Source organism: Cervus canadensis, chromosome X (genome assembly GCF_019320065.1).
Source record: "Cervus canadensis isolate Bull #8, Minnesota chromosome X, ASM1932006v1, whole genome shotgun sequence".
Lineage (NCBI taxonomy): Eukaryota > Metazoa > Chordata > Mammalia > Artiodactyla > Cervidae > Cervus > Cervus canadensis.
In genome coordinates, this window is record NC_057419.1 from 130577255 (window position 1) to 130590245 (window position 12991).

Consider the following 12991-nt stretch of genomic DNA (forward strand, 5'->3'; position numbering starts at 1 on the left):
GTCCAAGGTTGTCCACCACCTGCCCATACTGTAGGCTCTGTTTGATAATGTGTGCTCGGATGGAACTATTCACATTTCACCTTTTCCCTAAAGTACTGTGAGCCATGCATAATGATGCAGCCTGTGGAATTATGGAATTGGAGCTCACTTCGGCTCAGAGGGAGTGCTAGAAAATGAGAGAGAAGCATTTTATAGGTTAAAAATGCTAACTGCTGCAGTAAACCAAACTCTAGATCTTAACGTCTCTTTCCCAGACTTGTCTAGACCTAAGTTTATGGTGGTAGTGGGGTGTGTGTGTGTGTGTGTGTGTGTGTGTGTGTGTGTGTGTGTGTGTGTGTGTGTGTGTGTGTGTAAGTGACAGGGGACGTTGAAGGAGGAGAAGGAAGAGTTTTAACCTAATGATGCAAACACTCTTCCTTATTGACAACTAGCTTTCTGCTATGGAGTGCCAGAACAGTGAAGAGGCATTTCTAAAGCAAAAGCACTGTGTAGTGTATTTAGTCATTGTTTAATTAGTCTTGTTAATGGGACTTTATTTTAGAGAGGATTTAATGGTCTCGATATTGGGTGACCTTGGTATGGCAAGACAGGTGTGTGTCCTGTTTGTAAAATGCAAATAATGGAAGTGGCTTTGGAGTTGAGCCAAAAAACCATCAGCGCCAAGCTAAGGTTACTTTACATCTGCTCGCTTTGCAGGTCAGATTGAAGGATGCCTGAGACGAGCAATAAATCCTTCCCCTCTGCCACTATGGCAGGATGAGTCAGCCAGTGAATCACTTATTTTTTGTTCAGATAGACCAACCCATCATTTCCCTTGCTTTGGGGGTCTAAAGTTTAATTTTTTTTCCTTTCTTACGGGATAAGGGAGTGATTGTGGGAAGAAAATGGTCAAATTATGGGCCACTAGTGAATTGTAGGGCTAGATAAGTCATTTCGACCTCACACTTTGCTTGGAGAAGCACCTTGGAGCTATGCTATCTTGTTCCCTGGTGGGACAATTTCTGCAGGCAGAATGGTTTCCATGGGCAAAAGCTGGCAGAGACTTGGATTTCCAACGCTTTTTTTTTTGAAAAGGTGGTGCTTTAATAGTCTTAACTAAAGACTGATAGTGTAATTGCTGCACGTTATCCTAGAGTATCTAACCAGTTTTTGCTAGCTCTGGGCTGTGAGGCTATTGGGGGATGAATATGTGCGTGGCTTCCCTTCTGTACTTGGAAGGTTTCAAGCCCTGGTATGTTTCTAATGGACCCTTTTAAATGCTCCACTTCTGGGTTCATTTTCAATTATGAAATGCATCTCTAGCACTCAGTGTGAGTTGTTTGAAGCTAAAGGAAGATATTTAGTTTGACAACCCCCACAGTGTCTGTTGTGAAATGTTTAACATGAGATAAGGCCCTGCTGCAGTCAGCATACCCATGAGACAATTGACAGGTATGTAGTAAACATCTACTAATGATTAGACCCTGGGGTCAAAGTGAAGATACAAAGATGTTAAATATCTAAATTATCTGCATACAACTGGTTTAGTGATTTTGTTATTTTGTTTCTTTTACAAAATTTACTGGGGGTTTTTTGGGTTGATTTTCCTGTTGGTGAGTACAAATTACCCTTAGACTGCAGTTCTGCCTCTCTACTGTCTCAACAGTGTGCCTTTGGGTAAGTCTTACCCTCTCAGTCTCAGTTAACTCAACTGTAAAAAGAGATAACCCTTGATCTTTGTCAGACATAGAATTTTGTAAGTGTACTGAATAGTCCCAGTTGAAGTCTAAGCTGGTATTAGTCTACTAATTGGGCATCTCTGGGCACATCTGGAAGGACTGTGAGGCACATTTGCCAGGAGTCAGTTCTTATAAAGGACCTCAGAGTCTCTTAGAAAAGAAAAAAAAAAAAAAAAAAGCTTCAGTCACATGAACTTGCCACAGAAGTAGTGCTCAGAAGCCAGAAAAAGGGAAATAGCAGAGTCTTGATAATCAAGACCAAGCAGAAAGATAGTTGGTGCACTTTAGTCTAAGCAACAGGCCAGAACAGCCTATATTGTAGTTTTAGTGAAATAAATGTAGGAGATGAAAATCACTTTGGGAGGGCTAAGCAAAGAGCTATGACAAGAAAGGAAATGATGGTCACTAGAGACTGGGTTCCACAGACCTTCTAAGCATCAGGAGAGAGGTTGTGTCTATTATCTGTTCCTGGACTATGGGATTTACCCACTAGATGGAACAGTAGTTTTGCATTTCCTCTTCAATGTATAGATAGTAATTCAGAGATCTTGTTATAAATAAAATTTGATCAAGCAAAACTGGATGAAAAGGTGGTGGTGGTGGTAAGATCTGGTGTTCTCACTTTAGCTGTGGGCCTGGGATGTTGAAATAATCAGTTAGGGATCGTGAGTGCAACATGGGCAGGAGCTCCTCTGTGGGAAAGAAGTTGGCTGTTGCTCTTAGGAGAGCTGGCTTCTGCTTCACAGAGTAGGATAAGGAGGCAGGCAGGTAGGAGCCTGATCAGAGAGGAGCTTACAAGAAGACTGACCATGCATCCCAGTCTGCCCCAGGTAAACCCAATATGTGCCTGTAGTTATGGCATAATTATTAAGGGGATCCTCTTTTCATCCCTCAACTTCTGTTTTAGATGGCAGATTATATGGCAAGGTGCTTGAGGGAGGTTGATCAGTCCTTTTGAATTCCTATGCTGCTTTGCTGTCTGGCCCTTAAGTTGACAATAACTTCACTTTGCCTGAGGCATCTGAAGTGCTCTACTCCCCTTCTGTTAGGTTCCTCTTCTGTCTGCTTCCTTGTTACTCTTTCCATACATCTCACCCTCTCCTTTTTCCCATCTCTTGTCTGCTTCCTTATCTTCATTTCTTTTCCCCATCCCAGGCTCTTGGGAAATTCTTTATGCTTGTGACTTTTATGACTTTTATGGGGATTGTGTAGCTTGACCCTGGCTTTGTATCAGGCTGCAATGGCCCTAATACTTGATTCATTTTTGTCCTTTTGCCATTTTTGAGTTTGATGACCAAATACACAAACAAGAATTGTCTTTTTGTTCTATTGGTAGAAGTCAACCTTGCACATCATTTACATATCTTTTTTAAAAAGTGATTTATTTATTTATTTATATTTGCCCTTTTTTTAAATTTTATTTTTAAAGGCTGATTCATGTCAATGTATGACAAAACCCACTGAAATGTTGTGAAGTAATTAGCCTCCAACTAATAAAAAAAAAAAGAAAATAAAAAAAAATTAAAAAAAAGTAAAAAAAAATAAATAAAACACTCTAAGTCTCCACATCAATTTAGCTATTTATGGGCAAGAAAGGGCTCAGAGAATAGTCCTCTAATAGTACAATGTCTTCTGTACCACACACCTTCATGCTCAGAGTATCTGGTGATGGATAAGGAGATGGTGAGGCCCACAGAGCACAGGGCTTGTTCCTGGCAGGGGATCACCAGTAGAGTCCTGGCCCCCGCTTTCCAGAGGCTTGTTAGCAGCCGAGGTGTCTATGGCCCTGATGCCAGAGGAGTTATTTTCAGGATAAGCAGAGGCTGGCTGGCTGCTGGAGACTGAGTTGGGGACCTTTGACCAGTGCCCACCTGTATTCAGAATAGCATCACGAGTGTTATTTATTTTTTTAATTGGTGGAAAATTGCTTTACAATTTTGTGTTGGTTTCTGCATATGTACAACAAGAATCAGTCATAATTTATCTATATCTATATCTATATCTCCATTCCTTCCCTTCCAAACCTCCCTCTCCTCCCCCCATCCCACCACTCTAGATCATCACAGAGAGCCAGGCTGGGCTCTGTGTGTTATTTAGCAACTTTTCACTAACTCTTTTATACATGACAGTGTCTATATATCAGTGCTACTTTTTCAATTCCTCCCACCATCACATTCTCTCATCGTGTCCACAAGTCCATTCTCTATCAGGTTCATCAGTAATGTTTTCCAGTACTAGATTCCATATATACGTGTTAATATATGATACTTATTTTTCCCTTTGTGACTGACTTCACTCTGTAAAAGAGGCTCTAGTTTCATCCACCTCACTACAGCTGACTCAGATTTCTTCCTTTTTATGGCTGAGTAATATTCCATTGTATAAATGTACCACAACTTCTTTATCCATTCATCTATCTATAGACATTTAGGTTGCTTCCATGTCCTGGATATTGTAAATTGTGCTGCAGTGTACATTGGGGTACATGTGTCTTTTAGAGTTGTGGTTTTCTCAGTGTATATGCCCAGTAGTGGGATTGCTGGGGCATATGGTAAATTTATCCCATTTTTTAAGGAATCTACATACTGTGTCCCTTAATGGCTGCATCAGTTTATATTCCCACCAACAATGCAGGAGGATTCCTTTTTCTCCACACCCTCTCCAGCATTTATTGTTTGTAGATTTTTTGATGATGGCCATTCTGACTGGTGTGTGGTGATACCTCATTATAGTTTTGATCTGCATTTCTCTAATAATGAGCAATGTTGAACATCTTTTCATGTATTTATTTGTCATCTATATGTCAGAGTCAAGGCTTTGTGAAATTAGGTACTGCCTACCTGTTAACCATGGTCCTGGTCTGAGAGATGGTTAACCTTCACTATAGCAAATACTGATAGCAATTTTCCCCAAAACAATGTGTACCACTATCCTTAAAGGAAATGTAAGAAAATAAAAGTTCCTTGGAGATAACCAGGAAAGCCTAGTCATCCTACCTGGACTTCTGCTAATAGAGCCCATTAACCTAATGTCAGGATTTGGCCCACTCACACTCTTCCAGCATAGGACAGTGAAACCAATAGCTGTATGAAATGTGTAGATTCTGTATTCATCTTCATTATCATTCAGTTTTTATATTTCTAGGGAGTGAAGACAGTTAAACACAAGAGCAATTTTATAGGTTTATCAGGGCACTGATGTCATCTGGGGATAGCATACTTCACTTATGAATCATGTGTGAAAAACAGAATCAGACACAAATCACTGAGAAATGCAGTTAATGTTTTATGAGTTCATAAATCCAGAGCTATGACTAACACTGGGACCTCCAGTGGAAGCCTCCAGCCTTATAATTCAGCAGCTCCAAGGATTAATTTTATCATACAGAGTTTGGGCCGGAAGCTGAAATACATCTGCATGCAAATTCAGACCATGGAGAATAGCTGAACACATTTCTGCATGGAGATTTGTGAATGTGCACTGGTGAAATAACCTCATTAAGGGGCCTTTGAGTTGTCACTTGCTAGTTCCACATACAGTGTGAAGTATCCAGGACAGTACACCTTCTGTTCAAAGCAATCCTCAGTGTTTAATTATAAGAAAACTAGTCATATAAAATTTGTGATTGACAGTCATTGTCTCATATGATTATGTAAATTTGCACCCCAATTTTACAGAGAGAAAATTGAGGTTAAGAAATGTTAAATACACTGCTCAAGATCACAAAGTTGTAGAATTGGGCTTTCTGATTCCATGGCTGATTCTCTTCCTATAACATCACACTGTCTCTGATGAGAATCCAGTGAAACCAGCCCATCTCTTTTGCACTTTCATACATATTAGGCTTCATGGATGGTGACATATACATCCAGGAAGATACAGAAATGAGGATGCTTGTGGGAGGGCATCCCTAAGTAATACATATTGTATTCACCAGGAAAGAATTTGATCAGAACTGGAGCTCCACTACACATCAATGCTAAGGGGAAAAAGGCCCCTGTTTTCCATCTAACGATCTGTTTTGTACAACCACAGTGGATTTCCAGCAGCCAAGGCTGACCTTACATGGAAGCAGAGTTGATGACTACCTCTGTGGTATGAATTAAAGGGACTGGGGAGGCTACCTTCCCATCAACACTAGTAGAGATGTATTCTTTATTCATCTCTACTGAGAGATAAGTATAACCTTTTATTTTGAAATAATTAAAGACCATGGGAAGTTATAAAAATTGTACAGAGAGTTTCGTGTACTCTTTGCTTAGCTTCCTCTAATGTTAATCTTATATAAAAGTGTTGAATAATTTCAAAACCAGGAATCTGACATTGGTATAGTACTGTTAACTGTACTACAAGACTGATTTCAGTTTTATTAGTTTCTACATATACTTATTTAAGTCCCTCTGTGTGTAGTATGGACACAGTCAAAGTTGCTTCAGTCATATCCAACTCTGTGTGACCCTATGGACCATAGCTCGCCAGGCTCCTCTGTTCATAGGATTCTTCAGGCAAGAATACTGGAGTGGGTTGCCACTCCCTTCTCCAGGGGATCTTCCTGATCCAGGAATCAAACCCGGTCTCCTATCTCCTGCATTGGCAGGAAGGTTCTTTACCACTAGCACCTATGTCTCTGTGTGTAGGGCTCTATATAATTTTATCTCTAGATTTGTTTTTTTTTTTTTTTTTAGTTTAAGGCTCTTGTCCTTATTGTAATACAGTCTTCTCCTTGGAGAGAGGTAGTGTGTTATGACAGAAGGAATGTGGGCTTTGAAACCTGATAAGCTTTGGATTTCATGTCCTTGGGCTTCAGTTTTCTCCTTTGTGAAATGGGCATGATAGTTTCTAAATCACATGGCTTTTGTGAGGATGAAATGGGATGATATATATAAAATGTCTGACCCAGCAAGTGTTTCTTTCCCTCATTTCTCGTTCCTTGAGTGAGGTAGCATTTGAAGCCATTTTCAGTTCTTTGTATCCTTGATTCTTCCTAATAAGAGCAAGTTTTAATGGGCAGAGATGAGAAATGGATGAAAGCATTGTGAATAGTGGCACCAATGAAGGATTTCAATGATTTAATCATTTTGCCTGGCATTAATCCTCTTGGTGGTGGTCTGTGGGTTGTTCCTGTATAACATGAATGTTCATAATAGTCTTACCCCTATACTTTTGCTTTTGTCATAAATTAATATTTAATACACATCATAGTCATCACTTCATATAGGTCTTATCTAGAAATTCTACTTGCCATTCTTATCACAAATTCAGAATCATGTGCTGAGGGGAAGTCTGAGGGAGTGATGGTGTGAAAGTCAAACATTTCTAGAGATTTGACTATTAAACAAATAGTAACTAGTAGATGTGAAGGCTATACTAGATGTGAAGGCTAGCCTGAGTATATGATTAGGTTGTTTCTATTGCTTACTTACTGGGTAGAAGTGGTGACCACAGGATGGAACTGTCTCTATGACTGGGAAGATGATTTTTTTCCCCCAATATGATAGAGTATATACTACTGAATTTTTTTAAAGCTAAAGTTTTGTTTCCTTTCATTTATATATTGTTAAAAGTCAGATTTATTAATCTTTTCAGAGAACTAGCATTTGATTTCATGATTCTTTTCTATCATTTTTTTTTGTTTTCATTGACTTGTGTGGTTTCATTATTCTGATTGCTTTGGCTTTGATTTCTTTTTCTAGTCTTAAGATGAAATTGACACCATTGAATGAAGTCTTCTCTAATTATAGCTGTTAAATGCTATGTAAATTTCATCCTAAACACTACTTTAGCTGCATCCAGACAAGTTTTAGTACATGTGTTTTTATTGTTACTCAGGAGTTTGCCAATTTCCAAATATTTGGAAATTTTCCTGATTTTTTTTGTTATTCTACTTCAGTACCTTTTCAGCCAGAAAATATACTCTAAATGGATTCAATTTTATTTAAAAAATTGAGAATTATTTTTTGATCCAGATATAGCCTATTTTGATGAATTTTCCATGTGCACTTTTGTATTTGAGTGAAGTGGTCTATAAATTTTAGTGAAATCAAGTTAGCTGCCAGTGTTGTTCAGGTTTTTTGTATATCCTTAGAGATTATCTATCTACTTGTTTGATCAATGATTGAAAGGATATTGAAATATTCAACTATAATTTTGGATCTGTCCAGTTCTCTTTGCAATTCTATCAGATAAGGGTTGGGTTTATGGAAGGTTTTTTTTAATGTTTTCCTGTACCACCCTTGACTTTCAGGCTTACCCATGCACCTATACCTTGGAGGGGTGTGTGGGCATGGGTTTCCTCCCGTGTTCTTGCCTCCCATGCCAACAGTAGACGGCTGTTGCTGGTTATTTAATGCTTGGTAGTGTGGTGTTGGGGCCAGAGGAGATTCTCTGGTTTCATTTTTAGGCCTGTGTGTCTGCGTCTCATGGGTTGGAGCTTTCTCAGTTATTCTGCCCTTTCTAGCCAAACTCTGCCTTGTATCATTGGATCTTGGACAGGAGAGTTTCCTGCCATCCCCCGGTGGCAGGAGATTACTGATGGTTCTAGCACAGGCTTCAGAGCTCTGGACTATTTCCTGCTTCTTTCCCAGTGGTGGAATAGTTTTCTTTTTTTTTTTCTTTCTTTCTTTATTTTTTCAGTGGGTTTTGTCATACATTGATATGAATCAGCCATAGATTTACACGTATTCCCCATCCCGATCCCCCCTCCCAATAGTTTTCTTTTACACTTCCCTCTGCCCTAGTGGATCTTCACCTGGGCCCTGGGAGAGACAGGGTTTGTTGCTCCTCTGCTAGTGGCTTAAAGACTCTTACTCTCTGGTGATAAGAGTCCGGGAGGAGTTTGCACCTTGCCTGCAGTGGCAACCTCACCAAGTCTACACCACTGAGAGGCTCTTTGCATTCTCCCTCCTGCACAGTCTTTCCAGGGAACACCTGACCGAAGTCTCTGGAGAGGAGTCTGTGAATAGGGGTAAATTCCCCTTGTGTCTGAGGTGCCCAGGAGTTCTATTAGCCAATTCCTGGTTTTTAACAGTACATTGCAGTTTCAGCTAAATTCTTCTTACTCAGTTGTATGGTATTCAGTGTGTCTTCCTCCTGTGCCCTACCATCGGTAAGCCAGTGTTTGTGACCTCGCTCTGTCATGGGAGGTGCCTGTCTTTCCTTGGGTTTCAGATTAGCTCTTTTCCCTGCGATGTCAGCTCTTTGGTGGCAGCAGATAAAAGTAGGATTTTGTTGTTTATCTGGATTTTTCTTGTTAAGTTGATAATAATGCTCTTTCTAGCTTTCTGCATGCAAGATGAAATGCCTTTTTGTTTTTTTGAGCAGTTTTTTATTTGTAAAAGTATTACATGAACAGGGTAAAAGAATCAATGGGTTTGTAAAATGTTAGGCAAAATTTCCCACAAGCCCTACTCACTAGAGGCAGCAAGTACTAAGAAACTTTCTGTTTTCAATTCTTCCATTTCCAGTGGCACCTGGGAACAGGGTCATTATGAGAACCCATCACCAATTTTTCAGGAATTTTACAAGTCCATTGGTGTCACACTGGTGCTTGCAATTGGCTATAGTGGGAATATTAGGCCATGGAAACCAGCAAAATCTATAAATTAGAACTCCCCTCCAGGCAGCTGGCTAGAAACATTGACCAATACACAACCAATTATGACTCTAAGCACCATACTTACAGCCCCGTTTCTTGATTTGTTTTCTTTAAATAGTAATTATTAACTCCCCACAATGAAGTGTAAATTTAACACATCGTCGAACACCCTTCCCTCCCATGTTTTTATTTTTAGATCTTGTATTCTTTGCCTTATGATATTAAATAAAAACCAGGTTCTCTCCTTTTCCATCCATTCATTACTCCTGGTCTTAGTCCCATAGTAGCTAGTTTAAATCATTTCCTTTTATGCTTTTTTGTTAATTACCATAATTCTAAACATGTTTGCATCCATCTTTTGATTTAATGTTAAACAATATATTGACTCTAGCTATGATGCACCCTTGTCTACTTCTATCCCTTCTATTTCCAAAGTTTTAATACCATTATTATTTTTACATTGTTCAGAATTTTTAAATGTTACAATCTCTTATGTACCTAACTATAAATTTTTCTGTTTATGTATGTTAATTCTAAAACCATGTTAAACTAATAAGACCACATTTATAATTACAGAAATATGGAAATATTATTCACTGTGGAATCACAGGGATTTTAGTCAAAGAGCAGGAAATAAGTTGTTAAATCCTTGCCTCTAGCAGGAAAATTGGATGTTTCAGGTGTGTTTACTCTTAAAGCTTTTTACGTTTCTTGACTTCCTCTGGGTTATTCTCATCTGCCACTCTTTCTTGTATCCCATGGTTACCTCCTCCTTGGGTTAGATTTTAATCTTATTGATTGATCATCTCAATTAAATTTTTTATATATTATGAATAGATATTAAACTTTGAGTCCTTGCATGTCCCCAAATTTTTGTTTTATCTCATCCTCGATCAATACTTGGTAAGTTTTACAGTGCTAGACACAAGGCCATTTTCCTTTAAACTTTGGAGATTCACTTCTGTTGTCTTTTACCACTTTGTGATGTTGATAAAGTCTTATGCTAGTCTGTTTATTTTTTGGGAGGGAGATTATTTTCAGTGTTTTATTGTGATATTTGATACATTTTAAGAATATAACACATATAGCTGGTGAATTTTGATAAAATGAACATCTATAAAGCCACCACCCAACTAGAACACTACCATACTCCTGCCATCTATCTGTGTGTTCCTTCCACTTTCCACCCTTATTTTACTCCAGTATGATTGTTTTGAATTTTGTGTTTACTGTTCTTGTTAGTAATGTCTATTGAATATGTATGAAGCCCTATACAATATATTACATACTTTTTCTTGTCTTTTTTTCCTAGTTGTAGTTTGTTTTATTGTGGTAAAATATATATAACATAAAATTAACTATTTTAATAATTTTCTGGTGTCCAATTCAGTGGCATTAGGTCCAGTCATACTGTTGTGCAGCCATCACTATCCATCTCCAGAGCTTTTTTAAAAAAATCATTCTGAAACAAAGTCCTCTTTACCCATTGACCTCTACCCATTCCCAGTAACTTCTCTTCTACTTTCTGTCTCTATGGATTTTCCTATTCTAGCTACCTAATGCATATGGAATCATTGAATATTTGTCCATTTGTGTCTGGCTTTTTTATTTAACTTACCATAATGTCTTTAGGGTTCATCTGTGATGTAGCTTGTGTCAGAATTCATTCCTTTTTTATTGCCGAATAATATTTCATTGTATATATATACTACATTTCATTTATCCATTCATCTGTTGATGGGCACTTGGGTGATTTTCACCTTTTAGATATTGTGAATTCTGTTGCTGTGAACATAGATGTATATGGGTTATGTCTTTGAGTTCTTGTTTTTAATTCTTTAGGGCGTGTATGTGAGAGCAGAATTGCTGGGTCATATGGTAATTATGTTTAACCATTTGAGAAACTGCCAAACTGTTATCTACAGTGGCTACAGTATTTTACATTAGCACCAGGAACATGCAACAACATACAACATACAGCATTCTCCATATCCTTGTCAACAATTGGTATTTTCTCTTTTTTATTATGGCTATTCTACTCAGAATACAGTATCACATTGTAGGTTTTTTTTTGATCAAAAGCTTTTTAATGCAAACATTTCTTCTGTAGTTATGCATTTATTTTTTAAAAACAGTTTTCAAAGTGAGTTTTTCTAATTTCATTTTTATTGAAGTATAGTTGATTTTACAGTCTTGTGTTATTTTCAGGTATAGAGCAAAGTAGTTCAGTTACACACACACACACACACACACACATACTCTTTTGCAGATTATTCTCCCTTATATATTTTTATAAAGTATTGAGTATAGTTCTCTGTGCTATATAGTAGGTCCTTGTTGATTATCTATTTTATATATAGCAGTGTGTATCCATTCCCGCATTTCCCCTTTGGTAAACACAGGTTTATATTCTGTGTCTGTTGGTCTATTTGTGCTATATAAATTCATTTGCCTCATTTCCCTTTTAGGTTCCATGTATAAGTGATATATTTGTCTTTGTCTGGCTTACTTCACTTAATTTAATAATCTCTATAACATATCTTCTTTATCCATTCATCTGTTGATGGACATTTAGGTGGCTTACACATCCTGGCTATTGTAAATAGTGCTTCACTGAACACTGGGGTGCTATATCTTTTTGAATTATGGTTTTCTTTGGATATATGCCCAGGAGTGGGATTTGCAGAATCATATGATAACTCTATTTTTAGTCTTTTAAGGAAGTTCTGTACTGTTCTCTGTACTAGCTGTACATTTACATTCCACCAACAGTGTAGGAGGATTTCCTTTTCTCCATACTCTCTCCAGCATTTGTTCTTTGTACACATTTTGATAATGGCCATTCTGACGTATGAGGTGATAACTCGTGTAGTTTTGATTTGAATTTTCCTAATTAGCAGTGTTGAGCACCATTTTGTATGCTTTTTGGCCATCTGTGTGTCTCCTTTGGATAACAGTCTATTAATAGATTTTCTGCCCATTTCTTGAGGTTTTTTTTTTTTGGGGGGGTAGTGAACTGCATGAGCTGTTTATATTTTGGAAATTAATCTGTTGCTCTTTATATCATTTGTAGATACTTTTTCCCATTCTGTGGGTCATCTTTTCATTTTATGATTTCCTTTGCTGTGCAAAAGCTTTTAAGTTTAATTCAGTTCAGTTCAGTCACTCAGTCGTGTCCGACTCTTTGCGACCACATGAATCACAGCTCGACAGGCCTCCCTGTCCATCACCAACTCCCGGAGTTTACTCAAACTCATGTCCATCAAGTCGGTGTTGCCATCCAGCCGTCTCATCCTCTGTCATCCCCTTCTCCTGCCCCCAATCCCTCCCAGAATCAGGGTCTTTTCCAATGAGTCAACTCTTCACATGAGGTGGCCAAAGTATTGGAGTTTCAGCTTCAGCATCAGTCCTTCCAATGAACACCCAGGACTGATTTCCTTTAGGATGGATTGGTTCGATCTCCTTGCTGTCCAAGGGACTCTCAAGAGTCTTCTCCAACACCACAGTTCAAATGCATCAATTCTTCGGTGCTCAGCTTTCTTCACAGTCCAACTCTCACATCCATACATGACCACTGGAAAAATCATAGCCTTGACCAGATGGACCTTTGTTAGTAAAGTAATGTCTCCGATTTTTAATATGCTATCTAGTTTGGTCATAACTTTCCTTCCAAGGAGTA